This window comes from Mandrillus leucophaeus, unplaced genomic scaffold, assembly GCF_000951045.1.
Source record: "Mandrillus leucophaeus isolate KB7577 unplaced genomic scaffold, Mleu.le_1.0 Scaffold378, whole genome shotgun sequence".
NCBI classification, from domain to species: domain Eukaryota; kingdom Metazoa; phylum Chordata; class Mammalia; order Primates; family Cercopithecidae; genus Mandrillus; species Mandrillus leucophaeus.
In genome coordinates, this window is record NW_012104009.1 from 1,581,532 (window position 1) to 1,608,783 (window position 27,252).

Sequence of the window (27,252 nt, forward strand, 5' to 3'; positions counted from 1 at the left end):
CTGAGTGAAATTTGGCAAGTTACCTTGCTTCCTTGTACCTCATTTTTTTCATCTATAGATTTTCTATATTTTAAAGAGTTAATGCGTGGAAAACTGAGGTCAGTGTCCGGAACACGGAATGACAGACATTAAGGTGACTTTTCCTCCCATGGTTTTGGTTACCTAAAGACAGTAGATGCTATATTTCAAAGTAAAGCAACCACACAGGACTTTCTAAAGAGAGGTGGCAGAAAACTGGTTTTGCAACACTTAGCTGACCACCCACCTCCAGCTATAAAAATGTCTGGAGAAATTTAAAAGGAAGATAATGAAGACAGAGTCTTTGCAATGAATAGTTGGTATGCCAAGTGAAAAGAACAAAGGTGCCAGATGTTTTTTCTCAAGTCTACAACAGAGAGCTCCAAGGAAACCACTCAGAGAGCTCATGAGTTCCCCACAGTGACTCGTCGCCCATCTGAAAATTCTGAAGCCCAGCATTTGTTCTTGCCAGGAGCTGATGATAGATGAATCAAAAGAGAAGAGGTTTCATTGGTGAGACAGCAGTCTCAGTGTTTGTGAGGGCAGAGAAGAATTATCCTTGGAAGACAAGCGGGTTTGGGGGGCTCAGTGGGGAGAGCAAGAGAGCCAACTGGCACTGGATTAGATCCAGCCTGAGAAGATCACCTGGAGGGGTAAATAGACCTCAGCAGAGAGAAGCTGAAGGTACCACTGGATGGCCAGGTGCTGAGGAAGGATTAGCAAGAAGTTTTTAAAAAGCACATCACCCACTGCAAGAGAACTGCAGGCAAGAGGCTCCAGCTACTGCAGGCAGGACAGGATGAATGGGTAGACTACAAAGAATCTACAAAAGCCAGTCAGCCTGAATACCTGCCTTGCCCCGAGAGGAGGAGTTCTGCTTGTAACAGTTCTGGCCAGGTAAGCACATTCTTGTTCCCCTTTCTCTTCTGGACAAGCCAACCCTGGAGGTTAAGAAACTACAGTTAGCAAGATAACTGAAGGAGATAGGGAAACATCAGATGAGGAGGGGAAGCCAACCACATTCCCATCTCCAACTGCTTCTTTTCCTCCTCTCTGTCAAGTCTGAGATGGAGGAGGATAAACCTCAATGTCGAATCAAGTCCAACGTGTTTACTATAACATAGAAATGGGCATTTTAGTTGCCTGTCTTACCTAAATGTAACCAATGACTTGGAGGGATAAAGAGAAGCAAAAGTCAAGGTGTCTTATAATTGCATCCCGTAAGTCATGCTTATTCAAGGTCGTAGTTAACACAAGGTAAACAAATATTCAAGAAGTGTTCACTATCTGTATCATTTTTGTTGCCCCTTGTGTTTTATAGTGTCTTGAACATACCGGGTGTTCATTTATTCAACCTTCAAACAGTCAGTAAGTATTGCTATATGCAAGCATATTGACTGGGGGCTAGAAGTTGAGGAATGACAATGACACCACCACTGTCCTCGACAGAAACAAAAGACTAATGAACTGATAACAAGTAACTTAAAAAAATGAAAATATAGAGCATGAAGTGATCTATAGATATGGACAAAGTGCCATCGGGATAGAAAAAGGAGTGACTAATGTCTGGGATGGTGGGGAAATGACACATGAAGGAAACAATTGAGCTGCTCAAGACTTGCTTATTAACTTTCAACTATTTACCTTTTGCTCCCTTGAAAATATTCAGCTTTAGAGGCGCAGGAAATTTGGATGTTTCCTGTGGTGAAGGCCAAGGAAATGGTGGGGGGGAAAGCTGAATTTTTGTCTTCCAATGTGCCAACAGTAGGGCTGTAGCTCTCAGACTCAGACTCACAGTTGGGTGCAAGGCCAGGACAAGCCATTGGCTCCTACAGCAGAAGCAGCCTCAGCACCAGCAGACCACGTATGGGATGGCCTGGATAGCGCCTCCTTTTGTGCACCAAGAAGGACTCCCCCACTTAATCTCCTGAAATTTTATAAAGAGCAATTTATTGCTCCATCCTCAAAGGTTTGGCCAGTTAAAATGCAAATACTGCTGAAGAGGGAGTAGATTATTACATTTACATTTATATTTTAGCATGAAGGAATTGTTAGACTATTTCCTGAGGGCAAGTTCTGACACAGAAAAGTAGGAAAATGCATGACATCCCAGGGTACCAAGAAGAATAAAAAGAGCACTTTTCTGAGGTTTTCTAGAAAACGTACTCTAAGATGATGAGATTTGCATACAGGAGGTTTATAAGTGATTGCCTTAGAGAACAAGAGCTGTGAACGAAGATTGGACAGAGATGGAGCTAAACTGAACTGCAGTTCCAACAGAGGCATCAGCAGATCCTACCAGAAGCTCTAGAACTGGTATAGCCCTTAAAAATTGTCCCAGTTGAGGTGAGGGGGCCAGGCTTTTGTACCCAGCATTGCTTGGTGTCTCTGTTGTGAAGGAGGGCCTGAGGGGACACGACAGTTCTAACACCTTGGAAATTAGCAGAATGTAGAAAACAGAAATTATGTCTACAGCTGAACACAAACTTCCCCTACTCTGCCATTCAGCTCATCTTTAATTCTCCAGTCATTTGAAGTCCTCCCAGTATTAACTGTAATTTCTCCTAGATCCTAAATATTCAAGTCTCTGCTCAAGAAAACAAGTAAAAAATGTTATTTACACATCATAGAAATCACCATGCTGTCTCAGTTTCTCCAATGAGCTCAGGAGAGCTCATCAGGAGATCAAAGAGAAAATGACTCTGAGATTAACATAAGCATTAAGCATAAGGCTTTTTTGGCTCCTCTGCTCAGAAGTACGCTTCTGAGGACTGACCCATGACTTGCCAGGGAACAGCTGGTGCTCAAAATGCCTTATTATACCTCACCAACATGCTTTTAAGTTTTTATTTCTAATCCTATAGGCCCCTGGATGTAGTTAAGAGGCTTCATGGGCCAGAAATTCCCATTTTACATATTACAGTTCTCTAATGCTAGGAAATTTGCCCACTCTATGGGCCAGCTCTATTGGGCTTGGCAGAAGCTGATATCCAATGCCCCTTTGTGGATAAACAATGCCTGCGTCCATTTGTTTGCCAAGTAAACATTTCCTTTGTGCCTACTATGTGCCAGGAAATGTGCTTGGCATTAGGAATAAAGAGATAAGCAAGACAGTACCGGCATTCTAGGGCCTCAACACGTTCTCATAGAAAAGTGATAGATGAGACTCCATGCTATCAAGCAGGGCACTCCTGACTTGTTGGACAGGAAACCACGCACCAGGCCAAGGTAATCCATTCTTTCAACAACTCACTGAACCCTGCCAAATTTTGCTATCATCCCTCGCCAAAAACTCAGCAGGAAAAATTATCACCAAGCCGTGATGTGATTCCTCTGAAATAGGGCAATATTTAAACTCCTCTTGTGTTAGCAGGGGGTTCTTTGCGAGTCTTATAATTGGCTCTATGATGGTGGTTTTCCATTCTCAAAACCATAAGGTAAGTTGTACCTTCATGCCAGGCCCTTTTCCCCGTCCAGGCCAAGCCCCTGGAGCCTGCTCCAGTTTAAGCGAGAGCACTGGCATTTGGCAGTGTCTGACCAGGAGCACTCCCATGTCTCAAACTCTGGCTCCCCAGGAGAAGGGATTAGGGTGCACAGCTGCCGGTTCACCTTTCCTAATTTCCCATCAATAATTCATCTGTAGCTGCAAACAACATAATTAATAAAGGGCACAGAAAAGGGAATTTTGTGCTATCCAAATCACCAAAATTGAACACTGAAATTGTTAAAAATCCCCCGTTCTCTAAGAAGGGTATTTTTTTAAGTTCCTTTTTTACTTCCATATGTGTTGTTAAAGAAATGGCTAAGTAGCTTTTCTATGTTAGGCCTATCAGTTACCAAATTCTACAAGTATTTATTGGGGGCTGCTCTTTGTGATTTGGTGTGCTAAGCTCACAATAGGAAATGAGACCAGCTGGTTCAGATGAAGCCAGATGATGAAAGGCCCCGGAAGCCAGGGTAAATGATTTACACCTGATTCTCTTGGCGGTGAAGAGCCAATGAGGCTTTTCAAGAAAGCAAAAGGCTCAATGAAAGTAGAATTATGGAAAGCGCAAATGATAGAGACGATGCAAGGTGAACTAAAACAGAGTTTGCGCAGAGTCCAGATTGTGACTTATTTCCGGTGGACGAAGATGGTGGAATGTAAACAGAGAGAGAAACAAAGGAGAAAAAAAAGGCAATCAAAGAAAGAAATCCAATGTATCTGAATTCTGATCTTTTTTTCTAAAACTTCCTTAAGTTTCCATTCCTGCTCTACCACTTATTAGCTGAGTGATCTTAAGGAAGCTATTTATTTCTCTAGGCCTCAGTTTTTTTTATCTATAAAATGGGAATGCTAATAGAACCTATTGCATAGAGCTCTTATGGTATTAAATGAGATAATATATTGAGAGAGGAAACAGAAGAATGCCTGCTACATAGCAAGTGCTCAGTAAAATACAGCTAATGTTACCATTACTATTAATCATAATACAAATGAGGGAAACCTAATTTTTACCTTTAGGTAATATTCATCCTGTTGTATTTACCTTTCTTTTTTGACACGGAGTCTTGCTCTGTTGCCCAGGCTGAAGTGCAGTGGCGCAGTCTGGGCTCACTACAAGCTCCACCTCCCGGGTTCACGCCATTCTCCTGCCTCAGCCTCCTGAGTAGCTGGGACTACAGGTGCCCACCACCATGCCCAGCTAATTTTTTTGTATTTTTAGTAGAGATGGGGTTTCACCGTGTTAGCCAGGATGGTCTCGATCTCCTGACCTCATGATCCGCCCACCCCGGCCTCCCAAAGTGCTAGGATTACAGGCATGAGCCACCGTGCCCGGCCATATTTACCATATTTTTAAAAGTTCCAAGTAGAAGAATATTCAAACAAACATATTTCTATGTGCAGAACATTTTGGAAGGTGTACTAGAAATGGTAGTAATGATAATCTTATAGAGGGTAGAAAAGACCAGAGGACTGAGGAACGGAGATGGGAAAGCAACATAATTTTTTCTATGCACTCTTTAGTATGGTAGAATATTTTCCATGTGCATGTATTACCTATTCCAGAAAATAATTATTTAAAAGGAAGTCATCTGTGACCACACAGAAAAGGAATTTATACGAGAGCTGGATGCTTACACAGGGTGAAGTAATGACCGTAAAAATCATGGTTAACATGCACTGAGTATTTATCATGTGCTTGGCACTGTTTTTTAATTCATATTGTTTTTGTTTTTATTTTCAAGTACTTCAATTTTTAAAAACTTGTTTTGTTTCAGTAGCTTTAGGGGTACAAGTGGTTTTTGGTTACATGTATGAATTGTATAGTGGTGAAGTCTGGGATTTTAGTTCACTGGTCACCTGAATAGTGTACATTGTACCCAATATATAGGTAGGTTTTTCAGTCCTCACTCCCTCCTAATTTTTTATTTTATTTTATTTTATTTTATATTTGAGATTGAGTCTTGCTCTGTCACCCAAGTTGGTGTGTAATGGCACAATCTCAGCTCACTGCTACCTCTGCCTCCCAGGTTCAAACAATTCTCCCACCTCGGCCTCCTGAGTAGCTGGGATTACAGGCAATCGCCATCATGCCCGGCTAATTTTTGTATTTTTGTAGATATAGAGTTTCACCATGTTGGCCAGGCTGGTCTTGAACTCCTGACCTCAGATGATCCACCTGCCTCAGCCTCCTAAAATGCTGAGATTACGGGCATGAGCCACAGCGCCTGGCCCCTCCATCCTTCTGAGTCTCCAATGTCCATTATACCACTCTCTGCCGTTGTGTAATCACAGCTTAGCTCCCACTTATAAATGAGAACATGCAGTATTTGATTTTCCATTCCTGAGTTACTTCACTTAGAATAATGGCTTCCAGTTCCATCCAAGTTGCTGCAAAAGACATTATTTAAATCTTTTCTAATGGCTGAGTAGTATTCCATGGTATGTATATATGCCACATTTTCTTTTTCCTCTCATCGATTGATGTCCATTTAGGTTGATTCTATATCTTTGCAATTATGAATTGTGCAGTGATAAATATAAATGTGTGGGTGTCTTTTTGAAATAATCTATTTTTCTTTGGGTAGATACCCAGTAGTGAGATTGTTGGATCAAATGGTGGATCTATCTTTAGTTCCTTGAGAAATCACCATACTGTTTTCCATAGAGGTTTTGCCAATTTAAATTTCCACCAGCAGGGAATAAGCATTCCTTTTTCACCAAATCTGCACCAACATCTATTGATTTTTGACTTTTTAAGAAAATGACCATGCCAGATATGGTAGCTCATGCCTATAATCCTCACGCCTGTAATCCTAGCATTTTGGCAGGCCAAGGCAAGCAGATCACCTGAGATCGGGAGCTCAAGACCAGCCTGGCCAACATGCTGAAACCCTGTCTCTACCAAAAATACAAAAAATTAGCCAGGTGTGGTGGTGTGTGCCTGTAACCCCAGCTACTTGGGAGTCTCAGGCAGAAGAATCGCTTGAACCCAGGGGGCAGAGATTGCAGTGAGTGGAGATTGCACCATTGCACTCCAGCCTGGGTGACAGAGAGAGACTCTGTCTCAAAAACAAACAAACAAAGGCCAGGTGCGGTGGCTCAAGCCTGTAATCCCAGCACTTTGGGAGGCCGAGACGGGCGGATCACGAGGTCAGGAGATCGAGACCATCCTAGCTAACACGGTGAAACCCCGTCTCTACTAAAAAATACAAAAAAAACCTAGCCGGACGAGGTGGCGGGCGCCTGTAGTCCCAGCTACTCGGGAGGCTGAGGCAGGAGAATGGCATAAACCCGGGAGGCGGAGCTTGCAGTGAGCCGAGATCCGGCCACTGCACTCCAGCCTGGGGCGACAGAGCAAGACTCCGTCTCAAAAAAAAAAACAAAAAAAAAAACAAACAAAAAAAAAAAAACCAAACAAACAAAAAAAAAGAATGACCATTCTGGCGGGGTAAGGTGGTATCTCATCGTGGTTTGCACTTCCCTGATCATTAGTGACGTTGAGCATTTTTTCATAGGTTTGTTGGCCATTTGTATATCTTCTTTTGAGAATTGTCTGTTAATGTCCTTTGCCTACTTTTCAATGGTATTATTTGTTTCTTTGTTCCTGATTTGTTTGAGCTCTTTGTAGATTCTGGATATTAGTTCTTTGTCTGATGCATAGTCAGCAAATATTCTCTCCAATTCTGTAGGTTGTCTGTTTGCTCCAATGATTATTTCTCTTGCTGTGCAGAAGCTTTTTAGTTTAATTAGGTCCCATTTATTTATTTTTGTTTTTGGTGCATTTGCTTTTGGGGTCTTCATCATGAATTATTTGCATAAGCCAATATTCAGAAGAGTTTTTCCCAGGTTTTCTTCTAAAATGCTTATGGTTTCAGGTCTTAGATTTAAAATTTTGATCCATCTTGAGTTAATTTTTGTATATGGTGAGAGACAGGGATCCAGTTTCATTCTTCTACACGTTGCTTTCCAATTTTTCCTGCACTATTTATTGAATAGGGTGGCCTTTCCCCAATTTATGTTTTTGTATGCTTTGTCAATGATCAGTTGGTTGTATTTGGCTTTTTTTCTGAGTCCTCTATTCTGTTCCATTGGTTTATGTGTCTACTTTTATACCAGTGCCAGGCTATTTTGATTACTATAGCCTTATAGTAAATTTGAAGTCAGGTAATGTGATGCCTCCAGATTTGTTCTTTTTATTCCGATGCATTTTTTGATAGCTATTATAAAAGGGATCAAGCTCTTGATTTGATTCTCAGCTTAGTCATTGTTGGTATATAGCAGTGCTACTGAATTGTGTACGTTGATTTTATAACCTGAGACTTTGTTGAGTTTATTTATCAAACCTAGGAGTCTGTTGGAGGAGTTATTAGTGTTTTCTAGGTATAAGATCATAACATTGGCAAATTCGGATGCCCTTTATTTCTTTCCCTTGCCCGATTGCTCTGACTAGGACTTCCACTTGGCATTGCTTTCATCTCTTTCACATGAACTCACTTGATCAATCCCCACAATACCATATGAGGTTAATGTGATTACTTGACACTTAAGTACAGATGATATATTGTTACTATCCCCAAGTTACAGATTATGCACAGCAAGGTTTAATAACGTGCTAAATTTACCCAGCTAATTAGTAGCAGAGCCATGACTGGAACCCTGAAAATGTACTGGCTCTGAAAATGTACAAATTTACATCCACATCACCTGAAAAGATCTTTTTAGATATGTGTATGAACTAAGTAAACATGCTGACCAAATTCACTGTAGGACCTTGGATTGGATCCTGGGACAAGGACAGTCATAGAAAACTGAGGAAATCCAGATGAAGTCACTACTTAGTTATGAGTATTGTACTTATGACACTTCCTTAGTTTTAACAACTATAGCATGGTTATATAAGATGGTCACATGAGAGGAAACAGGATGAAAGGTATAGGGGAAATCTCTATACTGTCTTACCATATTTCTATAAAGTTTACATTATTTTAAAATAAGTATTTAAAAAAAAAAGTCTGTATAATCATAGCTGCCAAGCATGACTACACTTTCAGAAAGATGCTTCTTTGAGGGAAAATGCTCACTGGTTTTCAAATTCTGGTCTGTTCTTGTGCTTCACCAGCCTAACACCATGGCCCAGTGCCTGGCAACATCTCAACAATCAATTGATATTCCTGATATTTGAGAGGAATCTACAGATTGAGACCATTTTGCAAGAGAAAGAATAAAAAACTAACTCATCTTTTAATAAAATAATAGCAAATACCTCTGTTGCCAAAATATACTGGAACCACTGATCCTCCTCAGTTCCAAATTAAATGTTAGAATTCAAGAAAAAGTAAACAGTAAGTACTTTCCTTATTCTTCCAAGATGTTACAATTCTTTTTTAGATGTGTCTACCCTGCACCTGCCACATGAATTATTGAATATATGAGGGTGACTCTAAGCCAGAGCTACTGATCAGTGAAATTGGGTGCGATGGGTGGAAGAGCTGCACTGCTGAGAACTCCAGCAAATAACAACATCACTCAAAGCCTGCAAGATTCTGCTGTGAAAACATTACATTACTTAGATGCTTGGATGCATAAGTCTCAGGGGAAAGGTTACTTTAGGAGCCTCATGAAACTTCTATATGATGCTGGGTCTGTTGCTCACCAATGAAATAAGGAAGAAGTATGGCCTAACTACGGAACTAGACTTTGTCAAGATGTTGTTACATCAAAGCCCACTCTCTAAAAAAACAAAAAATCATGAAGTATATTTACCTTTTGAGAATTATCTAATTTCACAATCTTATATTTAACCAACATCATAAGCAGACTCTAGAGGCAAAGCAAATGTCATAAATGTGTGCACAACTCCAAAGTGGCAAATTATGACATCCAGCAGGGGTTAATGAAGGATTAAATGCATAGGGTTTCTCCTCAACTTTGTATAATCCTGAGAGGCACTCTAGAGATCATAAGCCAAGCCCCTAGGAAAAAAAATCTTGATCCATAACTGCTCATTTTGCTTTCAAATTAACACAGTTAAAGGCATATGTTTTGGTTCAGAGTCCTGGATACCTGTGAGATCTCCTACAGCCAAGTACAAGTATTTATTTTTATATGAAGCTAAAGACTTCTTACTTATAACATGCTATGTCAGTTATGAAAAGGTCTTAAATCATCTTCCCTAGAAGCAGGCCCTGAGATGAGAACTCTTGTAAAATGATTCATTTAGGAAGTACTTCCAACAGTAACCAATAAGGGAATGGGAGAAGCAAGACAGGAAAGTAGAAGAGGCCAGGCAAGGATGGAATTTCAGACAAAGTCCCACAAAGGGTAGCTTCAGTTTGATCCCATGGGGGAACACAGAAGTGTAAGCTACACTTCTGAATTTGTCCTGATTCAAGGCAGGATTCCTGGACTTTTGTGCTGACTGGGAACCAGTCAGTCACTGGTTAAAGGCCACCCTGGGTGCATGTTGATTCCCAGGCATTTCTGTACAACCAGGCAAAGCAGCTCCAGTACCTAAGGGTAGGCCTCCAAAGAGAATCACAGGTTTAGGTCAACAGGAGCAAAGGCACACAGAAGACAGGGAGGGGATGTACAGAAAGGAAAAATTATGCAAGAAGCTGTAGGCAAAGCTGGCGCCATAATTTCTGTTGTCATGACAAAATTTGATATTCCTAGGATGTGTATTTTAACAGTTTACTGAAAAACACAATTCAGTACAGCAAGACTCTTGCTAGCCCCCTTCATGTAGCTTGAATTCCCAAGTTTCTTATAAAAACCTGATGACCATTGTGTTGTTTTTTATTGTTTTCAGTTGTTGCTCCTTTCATTTTAAACGATAAATTAGTATTAGCTTTGTATCACTGCTATTGATTTAGTTTGCAGTCATTTGCTTGGTGAACCCGATGGCATATAGAAAAGGATATTTGCATCAACAGTACTTTTGGCTTATAGTTTTCCAATATCTAGATTTTATAAATTGTGTATGTATCAGGAAGAAGTATATGAATTATCATATTCCTATTGCTAAGGCACATGTTTATGTAATCTCTCAAAATGTATTTGTTCAGTCATACATCAATATTATTAATATATTTTCCAAAGAGTGGAACTTGGGTGAGGGCATGGTGTTCAAGGAGCCCAGCATCTGCTGCCTCTTAAAGGTTTGAAATCTGCTCCTAAAGGACACCACATTGAGCCCCTGGCCACCAAGCTACCAATTTACCATCACCATCTGCACAAGGGGATATGCTATCCACTCTGTCAAGAAATCCATATTTTTGAAAGGGAAGGACTGGTTTTGGCAAATTACCACAGGAAAAGCATTCCCCAAAGGAGGACAATAGAAACTTCTGTTTTCCTCTCTAAAGTTTTGTCTGTTCAAACTAGATGACAAACATAATTCTAAAAAGCTTCTAAACCAAGAGCAAGTATCATCTGCCACTCCCACCAAAAACATCCGAAGCTATTATTAGGTTGGTACAAAAGTAATTGTGAAATAATTTGCCATTACTTCTAATGGTGAAAACCACAATTACTTTTGCACCCACCTTGTACCAACAATTTATAAAATATTAAAATGGAAGGTATTGTAGGCTTTGTCTATTTAACCTCTTCAATTCTCAGTGAGAAAACTGAGGCTCTAGAGTTGTGACTTGTCCTTAATATAGTTCTATGTATTTCCAAAGAAATAATTCCCATATAGTACATTCAAAATTAAGCTAGTAATTCCATCTTGCCAATGACACAATTAATCAAAGAGAAACATACAATGATTAGCAAGTCAATTCAAATATCTTAGTTGTATCTCCACAAAATAAGGCTATTACACAAGAGCTATAGTTAAAGAATACTATTAACAAGTCCTTAGCATTGTAATTCAGCTAAATGCCTTATCCAATAAGTTTCCAACATTATTTTCCACTCGCATTCCCACCATTAGTCTAAATTTACCGTTTACACCTGCCGTCCCATTTACTGCAGGCAATTCCTTTAAACTGGAACTACTTCTACCCTTCACTTATTCCTCAGAATTTTTTAATGCAACAAGAAGTGAAAAGTATAACACATAAAACCAAGAAACTCAAATTTGAAAGTCAAATGTTTTGGATTTTTTTCTGGATATTTCTCCCTGAGGAAACAGAAGTTATGATTTGTAAGTTTCTGATATATTCTAAGACATGGTAATTTATTCAAACAATTGTATCTATCTGTTACCTGTAGAGTTTCTTGACAACCAAGCTAATCCTGGAGCCTCAGACTGATTTATTGTAGGACCACAGGCTCCACATTCATCCCATTCTCCATAACCATGCACTTTGAAGCGTTGGTTTTAAATTTAAAGCCTGTATTCCTAGAGACACTGTGTGTACCCACCTCCTTGCATTACGAAGTCTTAGCAATGCCCAATTAAATGACAAGAACCAACATCAGAGGCTGTCTTATAATCAGGCATTTCTTTGTTCAAATCCCACATATGTCAACCATTTACCATGTTATATGGCAGATGCACCTGACAGCAATAACTTAACTAAGCGTACCCTCAGAATGACCCGGTGGTCTAAGAAGAATATGTTAAGAGTTGTGAACTAAGGAAAACAGGAGTGGCTGACCCAGAGATTGATTCCTTACCCAGGAAGAACATCTGAATCCCTGGTTCATCTCATGGAACCCAGGCAGTACAGGGGATTGAGGCCCTTTGTTTTGGGTTAAATGAAGGTTGCTAGGTGGCAGTTGCTAGAGAGAGGGTGCTAAATGAAAATGCCATATAAACTGCATGCTTTTTACAAGTGGTTGCTGTTCTGCTATCCAGCCCACCACCACCGGACTGCCCTGTATGTAAGTCCCCTCAATAATCCCTAAGTCTCGGTTGCTGGGTATCTTCTTCAGCCTTTTGAACATGGTGCCGTCCCTATTGAAGTCTATAGGGGTCCATCCAGCATAACACATGTAACCCCTCTCATCATCAATATCTTCATGTATACAATGGAATTAAAATTACCTACTTGACAATATTATGATTAGAATTAAAAATAACAAGTCAAAGTTGTCTTATAAGTGTCAGTATATATTATACAATCAATAGATGGAGTTTGGTAGCAGTGACTGACTCAAATGTTGGTAAGGTAAAGAAACGGAAAGTGGTCAGAGGCTACTGGGATTCCTCCCTCCTTGCTTACTTTGGGTACCTTTGACTAGAAGCCACCATGGTGGAAATGCTAGCAGTTCCCAGCATGTCCACTTCCACTTTGCTTCAACTGGTATCTTGATAAGAATTAACTGCCCACAGATGACTGTGCTCTGCGGTCAGAAGTACCACCCACTTCAGTCCTACAAATAGATTCTGTTTGATACAAATAAAACAAAGAGAAAGACTGTGGATCTTGCTATAAATAAATCAATGACTATGACCGGGACCATGGCATGCCCATATTTCTATTCTGTTTCTAATACTTATCAAATTACTCCTGCAATAAGTCTCAGAAATCTTTCTTAGTGAGTAACAGAGGAGCCCCACACCATACGGGGGGAAACAGAATGCTGCCAGGAGAATCTTTGGCTTCAGAATCAGAGATTGACCCAATAACGACTCTACCACTTAGCAACTCTCAACTTAGTTTAGTGTTACTGACATTTTCTATGCTAGTATACCATACTGGCCTGTTCTTTAACCAAGTTATTAAGATAGCAGAACTCCTTTAGTGCTGTTACTTATCCTCTCTGACCCTTCATGTTCTCCTCTATAAAATGAAGAGACATGCCCCTCATGTTTGTTGTATGAGGTAAATGAGATCACGTATAAAGCAATCAATATAGTATTGCCCTTGGTTTAATAACCATTATTTTGCTGTCCTTATTCAGTATTATAAAACTCTACATTGGCCAGGCACGCGGGCTCATGCCTGTAAGCCCAGCACTTTGGGAGGCTGAGGCACGCAGATTGCCTGAGGTCAGGAGTTCATGATGAGTCTGGTCAACATGGTGAAACCCATCTCTACTAAAAGTACAAAAAAATTAGCCAGGCATGGTGATAGGCACCTGTAATCCCAGCTACTTGGGAAGCTGAGGCAGGGGAATTGCTTAAATCAGGGAGGTAGAAGTTACAGTGAGACGAGATCGCGCCAGTACACTCCAGCCTGAGCAACACAGCAAGATTCTGTCCCAGAAAACTCTATCTTCTCTCATATGCTAAAATATTCATTTTACTCTTCTTTCTAATGTTTGTGAGGCAGAATCTTTGCTATTGTAGCTCTCCTAGCTCAGCATCATAGATTCTCCACAGAGCTGGAAATCAGGAATGCTGACATTACAAACATTCTCCTGTGATATGCTGCAGCCGAGAAAAATGCCAACCCATTGCCTGCATCACCCACAGGTCAGTATTCCGCTAGCTCCATTCAACCTTTGCCACTAAGTCAATTTAACTGAAAACCTCAACATAGGAATGAAATGCATCCTGTTAGTTATATGCTTCAATTATCTATTAAGGCTTTTCATTTACCATGGCCCCCATATCCAGAGTCAATGAATATTTTTTCCTTATCTCAGAATAAGGCTAATTTCTCTACAAATCTGGAGCACCTAGGTGCTAGGGCTATAGAAATAGAGATAGTTAAAACGGTAATACAACCTCCATATTCATCTGACTTGCAGTAACTAAAGAAAAATGTGTCCCAATGTACTTTTCCAGGCTTGAGGTAGCCCCTTAAAAATGACTGAATTTCAAGGCTAGGTGTGGTGGCTCATGCCAGTAATCACTTTGGGAGGCTAATATAGGAGAATCACTTGAGCTCAAGAGTTTGAGACCAGCCTGGGCAACAGGGCAAAAACCCATCTCTACGAAAAATACAAAACTTAGCTGGGTATGGTGGTGTCTACCTATGGCCCCAGCTACTCAGGAGGCTGAGGTGGAAGGATGGCTTGAACCCAGGAAGTGAAGACTACAGCAAGCCGAGATGGCACCACTTCACTCCAGCCTAGGTGACAGAGTGAGAACCTGTCTCAAAAAAAAAAAAAAGATTGGAGCTAAATTCACATTGATTAACTACTAATTGCAATATTAACAATAACATCTATGCAGTACTTACTATGTACTATGCTTTGCTTATATTTATTCATTAAATCCTCATAAGAATCCTAGGGCTATAGATACTACTAACATCTCCATTTTACTGACAAGGAAACTGAAGGAAAGACAGTTAAGCAATTCGCCAAGGATATACAGCTGGAATTTGAACCTTTTCCTTTACTATGTTATACTGCCTCTCAAAATCACAGGAAAAAAAAAAAAAAACATGAAAATAATTCTTTCAAGCTGGGCCTACATGGCACTGAAAAGCTGTTTAAAGAGTCATAGAATGGCACTGACTCCTCCACTCAACAGTCAAGGAATGTTTGCTGATCATATCTACTCTGCCAGGTGCTAGTTGTTTACCATCATTTCTGGTTAATCTTTCATTAAATCCTGGCTCAGATCATCGAGTAGACAGAGTGCTGTGTAGGCCTAATACAATGGAACACCTGTGTCAGTACAGCCTTCCATGAGTTCCCTTGGCAGTTGGTTTCATGTAATATTGCTTTTCCTAAAATGCACTAACACACAATCCTTTTCCCATCTCCGACCCCCACCAACCTACCCAGGATTCTTGAGAGTATATGAGCTCTGGGTCGGGCATGCTTGTCTAATTCCTTGACTTATTGCAAGAAGATTGGAAGAGTATTGGGACAAAACTTAATGAACAGAAAATCATGTATAATACAGAATCAATCAGCAAATAACAGTAGTAATAGCAAGCTACACCTCCTTATGTCATCAAAAGCTAAACATTCCTTCAATTATAGCCATTCTGTTAACCTACACTTGGGAACATTATGATAAGGCCTAGAGAATCATTCCTTCCTGACCAAAGATTATTCTTTTCATATGAATGGAAAATTGGATCCATACACTTCAGTCTCTCTTTCCCCTGGAACATTGGATTAAGCACTGCCACCTTCTGCATCACTGGAAATCTCCATTCTTTGAAGGCCTTTACTGGGGCCATAGGGTTTACAATGGCTTAAGGTAAGGAGGTCTTCTTGGTTGGGTTGCATCCTTTCTAATGCAGCCATATAACTCCATGTAGTTCTTCCAGCCATTCATTCACCCAATAATTACTGAGAACCTAGCAGAACCTGTGCTGGTGCTAGTGATCTCTACCCTTGAGAAGCGTAGAGTCTATTGGGAAATATAGACACTAAACAATATAAATAAGTATAGAATGTAGTCATTCATTGCTTTCAATAGTTCCGGGAGCCACAGAAAATCCTATCATTGTAACTGTCACATCTCTTGGATTCAGAGATTATCATAAACTTCTCTACTCTCCCTTCATGTCCTATATTTTCTTTTACTAAAACTGCTGCAAATCTTCCATTCTCCCTCAGACCCACTCTCCATCTTCTCTACAAGCCTATGTGTCTCAGGATGTGTAGAGAGGGTAACAGAAGGCTCCCTTGTCCTTGGCTTCCTGTTGGGCTCAGCCAAAGGGGTGCGCTGACCAGAGATTTTTAAAAAGAAAAATAGAGAGTAAGGTTGAGGTGTTTTTTTTCATCAAATTCCTTTCTGTGGCATCATTGTGGGGTGGCTACAACCTTCAACCAAAGAGCACAGCCTCTGTCAGGCCACCCTCCCCACACAGCTCTCTTTCCCTATACCCTCTCCTATCCCTCACCCCCATGCAGGATCTAGTTACAATACAGGCTCCCAGATTGTGCATTATCCTTTGAGTTTCTAGTAAATTTCCCCACAACTTTACAATTAGTCTTTTATTAGACTCTCCACAAATCACCCATTTTGAATGTGCCATCTGTTTCTTGCAAGGAGCCTGATTGATACAAATGCCTTGAATTTCTCCTTCATCATGGCTTTTTCCTGTACGAGAATTATTTTTGATATTTTATGAAATATTTTAGGCCAATCAGTAAACCTTTAATGAGAACCCACCATGTGCTTCACTGTCCAAAATGTGCTGAGGATAGAAAGATGACCAAAACATAGGATTTGCCCTATAGGAACCGGGTCTAATGGTAGAAATAGGTACATAACTAGGATACCCCCAAACTTTATTATTAGAACTACAACCATTTTCAAAAAGAAAGAAGCTGTTATTAACAGTTTCTTTCTATACACCAGGATAATAGGCATAAACTGTAACAGTCCCAACTTCATCCTATACATAAGCAGATTATTGTGGTATACAATAATGAGCACTTGGATTAATGTGAATGAGAGATAATAGGTGAGCAAAGGTGGGCCGCCTAACTGACCTCTGAAGAGGATGTCAACAGAAGGCTTCTTAGAAGAGTCTTAAATCCATTCCCCCAAATACCCCACTTGTCTCTAGTACCCCTTTGGCACATTGTCTCCTCTGCTAGAGACTCATTTTGACTAGAGCAAACTGCTTGAGAAATCAGGGTCAAAGGCAGACTTATTTAAACATGAAAAAAAAAATATTTACTCTCTAACCTCAGAAACAAATGTTTTTAAAAGTATACATGTAAATATACACACAATGACAAACATCTGTGGCTTGTATATACCTCAGTCCACAAATTGAGGAGTGTATACGTTGTTAGTTTTTAAATCTTTTTAATTCCACTTGAGGCAATTCAGGTCCCCCTGAGCCTTCTCAGGATTTTGAGGTGTCTGGGCATGTGGGTGCACAGAAATCTTACTGACAGTTACAGAACAACCAAGAGAAAAGAGCAGTGGAGGAACTGACAAAACAGAATTGCTGCAACCTTTGCTTTGTGTGTTGGGATGAGGTTTCATCATACTAAGGGTGTAGAGACATCCGGTCCCTGATGCTGTGGCCTGGCCATCACTGAGTGGTGTTTGATCTCCATGGGTCAGCTGTGATTTCCTTCCATTCCTAACTATAGGGAATCCTCGTCCTCTCAGTCTCTGGACCATGTCTACTCCCCTGTCTCATTTGTGGCCATCATTTGGGGCTGGATGAGGGGAGGACAGGCAGGGCATGAGATTCCTTCTGTGGATCATACTGGTTTTGAAGTACTGGAAACTCCAACCAAAGTCAGGAGAATCTTTATCATGACTGGGATGCTCTTATTTATTTTGTATTCTTCCAAATATTATCGTATGTGTCTGGGCCTATGACATTGAATCTCGAGACTCAAAGATTTTTTCTTTGTTAACATGACCTCTCTCATCATTCCTTCAATGAGAAAATTAAGACAGGCTGCTCAGCTGTCCAAGGTAAGGAAAGGTGGAAGTAACAGGTCTCCCTCACTGGTGGGGGGAGAGGGAAAGGCATCCATCAATACTTACACATTTTCCCACCCAGATTCTTTGAGTGTGATCTATGTGCCAGCAACTGGAGACACAGAGCTGAATGTGAGAAAGTGCTTACCCTCTGGAAGCTCAGAGCCTATTAAGGAATTGTGGAACCAAACAAATAATCGTTGCCAAAGTAATAAGTGATTTCAGAGAAATACATTCCAGAAGACTAAAAAGTTGGATTTAAAAAGTTATTTATGGATATATGAACATTGATATGGTTTGGATTTGTGTCCCCATCCAAATCTCACATCAAATTGTAATCCCCAATGTTGGAGGAAGGGCCTGGTGGGAGGTGACTGGATCATGGGGATAGACTTCCCTCTTGCTGTTCTTGTGATTCTCAAGAGACCTGGTTGTTTAATAGTATGTAGCACCTCCCCGTTTACTCTCTCTTCCTCCCACTCTAGCCATGTAGGATGTGCCTCCTTCCTCTTGACCTTCCACCATGAGTGGAAATTTCCTGAGACCTTCCCAGCCATGCTTCCTGTACAGCCTGCAGAACTATGAACCAATTAAACCTCTTTTCTTTAAAAATTTCCCAGTCTCAGGTTGTTCTTTAGAGCAATGTGAGAATGGACTAATGCAAACGTTAACTCTGCTCTCTCCTGCTTTCTTGAAACTGAAGCCCATGAATTGCCAGAGTAAGTTTTGTCCTAAACAGTCCATTAAACTGCTGAGTGCCAGCCATGTGCTTTGCAGGCATATGTGAGGCTCAATTATTGGTCTGGCAATAATTGAGGTTTCCAGATTTGGCAAGACCTGCCACACACAGTGTCACCAGCAGTTCTCAACCTTGATGATTTACTACCTTGCTGGTCTTGAATAAGCATGTTCTAGATGAGATCAACTTGTCCTGGCTTCTCTGTTGAGGAATGAGGATTCTACTTCTGTAATCATTTTAGGATGGATACTCAACTCTCCAATATCTTCAAATAATACTTCACTTACAAAAGAATAGAGCTAGGAAAGCAACTTGAATATCTCTGCTGCGTTAATTAATAATGAAACTATTGTCAACATATGGGAGCAGTATCAGCCAGTGTACTGGGTGGGGAGAGATCTGAACTCTCAGTTTGGCCCGTGCTATTCCATTTCTCTTACCGGTTCATTTTTGAATTGCTACATTTTGAAGAGTGGTGAATATGTGGCCAATTTCCCTTTCTATCAAGAAAATCACTAAGTACTAATGTTATTCTGTTTAGAAGGCTTCAACACACTTCATGCTGCAATAATTTGACATGGAACCTCAGAAGTGCACAAGGGGAGATGTGGCTATACTTTCAGATACAGAATTTCTATTACCCAGTCAATCTTTAGAATTAAATGCCCCATAGTCACCAATTTACATACATGATAGAATCTGCTCTCAGTCATAAAATGACAGTAGCAGCTTATCCCCCACATAATCCCATCTGATCAGTAAACCAGCCACAAACCAGGCATCTATGAAGCATCTATGACCAACATAGCTGGACATAAACTCCAAGGCAGCAGTGCCTTAGATTTAGAGCTCTGGTTTGATAAGAACTTTTTTTTAATTGAGACGGAATTTTGCTCTTTCGCCCAGGCTGGAGTGAAGTGGCACAATCTCGGCTCACTGCAACCTCCACTCTCCAGGTTCAAGCGATTCTCCTGCCTTAGCCTCTTGAGTAGCTGGGATTACAGGTGCACGCCACCACACCTGGCTAATTTTTGTATTTTTAGTAGAGATGAGGTTTCATCATGTTGGCCAGGCTGGTCCCAAACCGTTGACCTCAGGTGATTCTCCCGCCTCGGCCTCCCAAAGTGCTAGGATTACAGGCGTGAGCCACCGTGCCCAGCCTGAACTTTTAAATTCTTTTTATAAAAGAAAATTTATCTTTTTTACCCTCAGAAAACTTCAATAGATATCTGGCTAACTAAGAAATCTTACTAAAGATATAGAACAATGTGAGAGGAGCAGTGGAGGAACTGACAAAACAGAATTGCTGCAATCTTTGCCGACAAGTGAAATTTAACTGACAAAACAGAATTGCTGCAATCTTTGCTGACAAGTGAAATTTTAGAAAGACTGCCCTCACCTTTAAGTAGGTACAATTACAGTTGACCCTTGAACTTTTTTCAATGTAAGTTACACCTAGTATGCCAGCCTCTCCTGCCTCCTCTTCCACATCCTCCATCTCTGCCTGTGCCACCCTGGAGACAGCGAGACCAACACTTCCTCTTTCCCCACCTCCTCAGCCCATCAACATGAAGACAGCAGGGACGAAGACCTTTAGGATGATTCATTTCCACTTAACAAATAGAAAATTCATTTTTTATTCCCTATGATTTTTTAAATAACATTTCATTTCTCTAGCTTACTTTAAGAATACAATATAGAACACATGTAATATACAAAACATGTTAATCAACTATTATTGGTAAAGTTTCTGGCCAACAGTAGGCTATTCATAGTTAAGTTTTTGAGGAGTCAAAAGTTATACGTAGATATTCGACTGTACAGGGTTCAGCACCCCTAACCAACTCCCCTCCATCCCTCTCCCCACCCACATTCTTCAGTGATCAACTATGATCTACAAGCTTCTGCAAGCCTCAGGAGTGGAGGAACTGAGAGGTATTTGCAACTATTGCAAAAGAAACAATAATCTAAAAAACAAAAGAACTGGCTGTCTCCTTACTCCCCTTTTGGCTCACTCTATACATTTTTGATACCCGAGCAAAAATGGTATTTTGAATATTGAGAGAGTTTATTTTGTGGTAATAGGATTTTCTAATAATGCTATAAAAATATAAATTATTAAATTGCCATAAGTTTGAAATGAATAGGAACAGCCTAAACTTATTGCTCTGTCTTCTGAATTGCTAGTGTTCTCATCAGGCAAAAAGTTGACAAGGGCACTTGAATTTTATCCACACATATAAGTAGAGTTTTAAATATAGGATACAAAAATGAATCAGGGTCATGCAGGGGGAGAAAAAGGCCTGTGGTCATCAAACCATTGAAACATCGACTTATTATTAAAAGTATCATAAACAACTGGAAACATTATGTGGAAATCAACTCCAAGATAATAGAAAGACCAAGAACAGAAGCAAACTATGGGTTAATAAAAAGCTTTGAAAGAAAAGTTTTTAAAAATTTTCGAAGTGAAATGCTGGCAGAATAAACTCAGCACTAATTATTGATAATAGAAACTCTTAGCAAAGTATGTAGACAAGAAGAATTCCTTTATATGGCAACAGTATCTACTAAATGCCTGCAGCAAACTGAATAATAACCTAGTAGCAGTGTTCACTTTGAAGTCCATAAAAAGATAAGAAGCCTGCTATCATGCTTTATCAAGCACAAATGGAGGTTGTAGGTAAAGCAGAAAAAAAAAAAAGGAAGGCAAAGAGGAGAAGAGAAGAAAGGAAGGGAGATAGGAAAGGAAGAGGAGTGGAGGGCAAGGTAAAGAGGAATGAAAGAAGGAAAGAAAGAGTATAGACATTGGGAATAAAGAATAGCACCATTTTTTTGCAAAAAGTGTCATCTTTCACACAGAAAATTCAGGAGACTCTGAAGACCAAAAATTAGACACAAAAAGAAAGTTCAGATAGTTTGTCAACCATAAAAGTAATACCAAAGAAAAATCGAGTTGTTTCGACACGCACCGAGCTTCGCAGCTCTTCCAGGGGCTCCCCTGCCCGAGCTAGCCCGGGCCCAGTTCTGGGGCGAAAATGCCTGCCCTTCACATCGAAGATTTGCCAGAGAAGGAAAAACTGAAAATGGAAGTTGAGCAGCTTCGCAAAGAAGTGAAGTTGCAGAGACAACAAGTGTTTAAATGTTCTGAAGAAATAAAGAACTATATTGAAGAACGTTCTGGAGAGGATCCTCTAGTAAAGGGAATTCCAGAAGACAAGAATCCCTTTAAAGAAAAAGGCAGCTGCGTTGTTTCATAAATAACTTGGGAGAAACTGCATCCTAAGTGGAAGAACTAGTTTGTTTGTTTTCCCAGAAAAAACCAACATGCTTTCTAAGGAAGGAAGAATGAAATTAAAAGGAGACTTTCTTAAGCACCATATAGATAGGGTTATGTAGAAAAGCATATGTGCTACTCATCTTTGCTCACTATGCAGTCTTTTTTAAGAGGGCAGAGAGTATCAAAGGTGCAATTATGGAAATATGAGCATTACTTGAGCATGACACTTCTTTCAGTATATTGCTTGATGCTTCAAATAAAGTTTTATCTTGGGAAAAAAAAAAAAGAAAAGTCAATTATATTCTCACAAATAAATCACAAACTATTAGAAAATGTAATTTTTTGTGGATATTACATAAATTATTTAAAATAACCTATAGAAATAAATCTAGCAAAAGATGTGCCATAATCTTATTGAGAAAAAAAAAAGTTCTATTGAAGGATTTAAAACTTAAGTATTTATGGATGGTAACAAGCAATATCTTGAAGATATCACGTATTACCAAATTAATCTATAAATTAGATGTAACTGCAGTCAAAAATCTAACAGTTTTTCATGCAACTTGAAAAGCTGCTTCTCAAATTTATATGGAAGCTACCAGCCAATTAAAATCAACAAGGCAATTTTGAGGGAAAAAGAAAATCTTGGTAACTCACCATATCATATATAAATACATTATACAGGGATAGTAATTCAGAAATTAGAGTATTTGACAAGAATAGACAATTAGAACAATGAAAAAATAACTCAGAAACAAGTTCTTGCTTATATGGACACAAAATTATGTGATATAACAAAGATAATGTTACAGATCACAGGGAGTAAATGAACTATTTAATAAATATTGCTAGGACAGTTAATCTGGTAGACACTAACAGTGTTCAACAATGTCCAATTTTCCTCTCTTTCCAGACAGCCTGAAGTCCACACTTGCACACCACTTTGCAGTTGGTCTGGCCATGTGACAGTGAATAACCAATGACCATGAGCACAAGTACTAGGAATGGCAGGTGAAAGATGACCCACTCCTTCCTCCGCATTGCTAACAAAGGAGACTGTGTATCCTGGAAGGTAAAGCTACAAAACTGCAGTCACTTCTGCCTGAGTCTTTTTACAAGAGCTGTAGAGCAAAGAACCAACTATGCTCACCCATCCCCAACAGCCACAAATGGTGGACACTTATAAGAAAGAAACAAATCTTTGTTGTGTTAAGACATTAAGACTTAGGGCTTAATATGTTACTGAAACATAACTACTTTATCCTGATAATACAATTATCCTATGAAGAAAATAAAATTAGACCCTTACCTTGCAACACAGGTAGGTTTTAACTTAATTTACACCTAAATATGAAAAAACAAAACCTTCCAAAACATTTAGAAGAAAATATACAAGAGTATCCTTATGACCTTAGGGCACAGACGATTTCTTAAATAAGACATAACAAAACTCAAACCATAAGGACAAATATCTGTAAGTTTGAATGCCGAGACCAGCTTGGTCAGGGAGACCCTAACCCAGTAGCACTAGAGGAATTAAAGACACACACACAGAAATATAGAGGTGTGAAGTGGGAAATCAGGGGTCTCACAGCCTTCAGAACTGAGAGCCCCAAACAGAGATTTACCTACATATTTATTAACAGCAAACCAGTCATTAGCATTGTTTCTATAGATATTAAATTAACTAAAAGTATCCCTTATGGGAAATGAAGGGATGGGCCAAATTAAAGGAATAGGTTGGGCTAGTTAACTGCAGCAGGAGCATGTTCTTAAGGCACAGATCGCTCATGCTATTGTTTGTGGCTCAAGAATGTCTTTAAGCAGTTTTCCACCCTGGGTGGGCCAGGTGTTCCTTGCCCTCATTCCCGTAAACCCACAACCTTCCAGCGTGGATGTTACGGCCATTATGAACATGTTACAGTGCTATAGAGATTTTGTTTATGGCCAGTTTTGGGGCCAGTTTATGGCCAGATTTTGGGGGGCCTGCTCCCAACATTTGACTACATTAAATTTTTAAAATTCTCTACAACAAAAGACATTATAATCAAAGTAGAAGATCAAACTACAATTTGAAGAAGATATCTGCAACCCACATAACTGAAAAAAAGAATAGTATCTGGCCTGTTGCTCCTATAAAACCATAATATATCACTCCTTGAATAAAAAATGTAAACAAGTATTTCTATTCCAATATATATAATTCTAGATTATGTGTATTGTAATAAATATAATATAGTAACAGTCTAACTAATTAAGTAGATGTAAATGGCTGTGATGAGGGAAACATTTAAAAGATGTGGTTTGTGGCTTGCCCAATAATTTCCTCTGCTTCTTGGTGCTGCTCAATCCTGGAGTTCTATGGAACAACAGGTCTTTTTCAATCCAGTCTTTAAGAGACCTGTAGAGCAAAGAACCAACTGTGCTCTTAGGTATTTGTTCCCCTAATGAGATTACACACTCTCAAGGCAGGAGTTGAAATTTTGGGCTTACTGGCATGATGTGTTTGCAAAAATTTTATTTGAATATCTCTAGATGAAGCTGTAAAATTCCACCATTCACAATAGGCGCCATCGTTCTCTACAGTCTTATAAGCCCAAGTCACATATCTGTTACCAATTTGACCTATATATGCATTCAAGTTATGACTTCTGCTTATAAGCAGTGATTAGCTTTAATTTTTTAAAACTGATAAATCAGGCCAGGCACAGTGGCTCACATCTGTAATCCCACCACTTTGGGAGGCTAAGGCAGATGGATCGCTTGAGCTTAAGAGTTCAAGACCAGCCTGGGAAACATGGCAAAACCCTGTGTCTACCAAAAAATACAAAAATTAGCCAGGCATGGAGGTGGACCCATGTGGTTACAGCTACTTGGGTGGCTGAGGTGGGAGGATCACTTGAGCCTGGGAGGCAGAGATTGTAGTGAGCTGAGATCATGCCACTGCATCCCAGCCTGGGTGACAGAATGAGACACTGTCTCAAACATAAAATAAAATAAAAAACTGATAAGCCTATAAAGTTACTAACGGCCAGATCATGTGCTGTTTGCTGGAACAATATAAGTAAATAAGTACAGCACTTGCCTTCATTGGAGCTCAAGGCCTAGAGACAGACCTATAAATAAATAAATAAATAAATAAATAAATAAATAAATAAATAAAAACACTAGTTAGTGCAATTAGAGCTATATAGCAGGTAACACCAATAGCAAGGATAGACTGAATAAAGCCAAGACTTATGTGATGGGGGTGGTTGAGGGGTTAGTTAGAGGCTGTTTATAGAGGTCTCTCAGAGGAGACAGTACCTGAGCCGCAAGTTGACGAATGAATTCCCAATCAAAAGGGAATTCCTAGCAGAGGAAACCTCAAGTCTACAATATCAGGGGCAAGAAACAAGTGAATCTAGTATGAGGAGTGTGAGAGGGCCTTAGTTTTTTTGGGCTCCTATGACAAAAATATCATAGAATGGGTAGCTAATAAACAATATTTATTTCTTACAGTTCTGGAGGCTACAAAGTCCAAGATGAAGGCACTGGCAGACTTCACTTCTGGTGAGGGCTTACTCCACATAAACACAAGGAGAAGGGTGGTCTTCTCACTGTGTCCTTACCTGGTGGAGGACTAGCTAGCTCCCTGTGGTCTCTTTTATAAGAGCAGTAATTCCTTCATGAGTGCTCTACCCTCATGACCTAATCATGTCTCAAAGACTCTACCTCCTAATATCATCACCTTGGAGGTTAGGATTTTAGCATATCAACTTTAAGGAGGAGATAAACATTCAGAACGTAGTAGTGAGTTATGGGAGATAAGGCAGCAGCTAAATTGCAAAGGACCCCATATGATTATAATTGAAACCATGGCTCTATCAGTTGTTAAATGGGTGACATTGGACAAATTACTTAACCTTTCTGTTTCTCAGCTTCCTCAAGTGTCAAGTACAGATAATATTTTCTTCCAGTGCTCTAATGAGGATTAAATGTGATAATTTGGTTAAGTTCTTAGCATAGCACCAAGCACATGAGAGATGCTATCATGAAGTGTGAGTTTAATCAGGCTGTATTAGTCCATTTTCATACTGCTATGAAGAAATGCCTGAGACTGGGTAATTTATAAAGAAAAGAGGTTTAATTGACTCACAGTTCTGCATGACTGGGGAGGCCTCAGGAAACTTACAGTCATGGCAGAAGGTGAAGGGGAAGCAAGGCACATCTTACATGGCAGCAAGAGAGAGAGAGCATGTGAAGAATAAACTGTCAAACACTTATAAAACCATCAGATCTCATAAGAACTGACGATCATGAGAGCAGCATGGGGGGAATGGCCTCCATGATCCAATCACCTCCCACCAGGTCCCTCTCTTGATACATGGAGATTACAATTCAAGATGAGATTTGGGTGGGGACACAGAGCCAAACCATATCACTGACTCAAACAGCAGCTCTTTTGGTCAATTTAATGGCATTTCCATGAAGGTCCATTATGTGTTTCTTCTTAATGTTCATCCATGGTTTCCAAATCTTCAGTGATGAACAAATGTCTCTTCTAATAAAATTAAGCCTTTTTAAAAATGTTTTAATTTTTTTGCTGATATATAACATTACAAATATTTATGGGATACATGTGATACTTTGTTACATGCATAGAATGTGTAATGATTAAGTCAGGATATTTGGAGTATCCTTCACCTTGAGTATTTATCATTTCTATGTGTTAAGAATATTGCAGGCCCTCTTTTCTAGCTATTTTGAAATATACAGTACATTGTTGTTAACTATAGCAATCCTACTCTGCTATCAAACATGGGAATATATTCTTTCTAATAGTTTGCACCTATTAATTCACCTCTCTTCATGCCCCCCCAACCCCTGCCCCCCACACACACCCTTGAAGACTTTGGTATCTGTTATTCTACGCTGTACCTCCAGGAGATCAACTTTTTTAGCTCCCACATATGAGAAAGAACTTGTGATATTTGTCTTTCTGTGCCTGGCTTATGTCACTTAACATTATGACCTCCAGTTTCATCCATGTTGCTGCAAATGACACAATTTCATTATTTTTTATGGGCAAATGGTATTCCATTGTGTATATATACCACATTTTCTTACTTATTAGTCCACTGATGGACATTTAGGTTGATTCCACATTTTTGCTATCGTGAATAGTGCTGCAATAAACATGAAAGTACCAGTATCCTTTTGATATACTGCTTTCCTTTCTTTTGGATATACCCAGCAGTGGGATTGCTGGGTCATATGATAGTTCTATTTTTAGTTTTTTGAGAAATCTCCATACTGTTTTCCATAGTGGCTGTTCTCATTTACATTACTACTGAGGGAAATCAAAAATATATTTTTGATATACTTACCCCAAAAATATATTTCTCTGAAATATTTGAAATGGCTGCTACAGGGCCAACAGACACCAGTGGACCTACGAAGCCGTCTTTTATGGGGGGAAATTTGCGTCT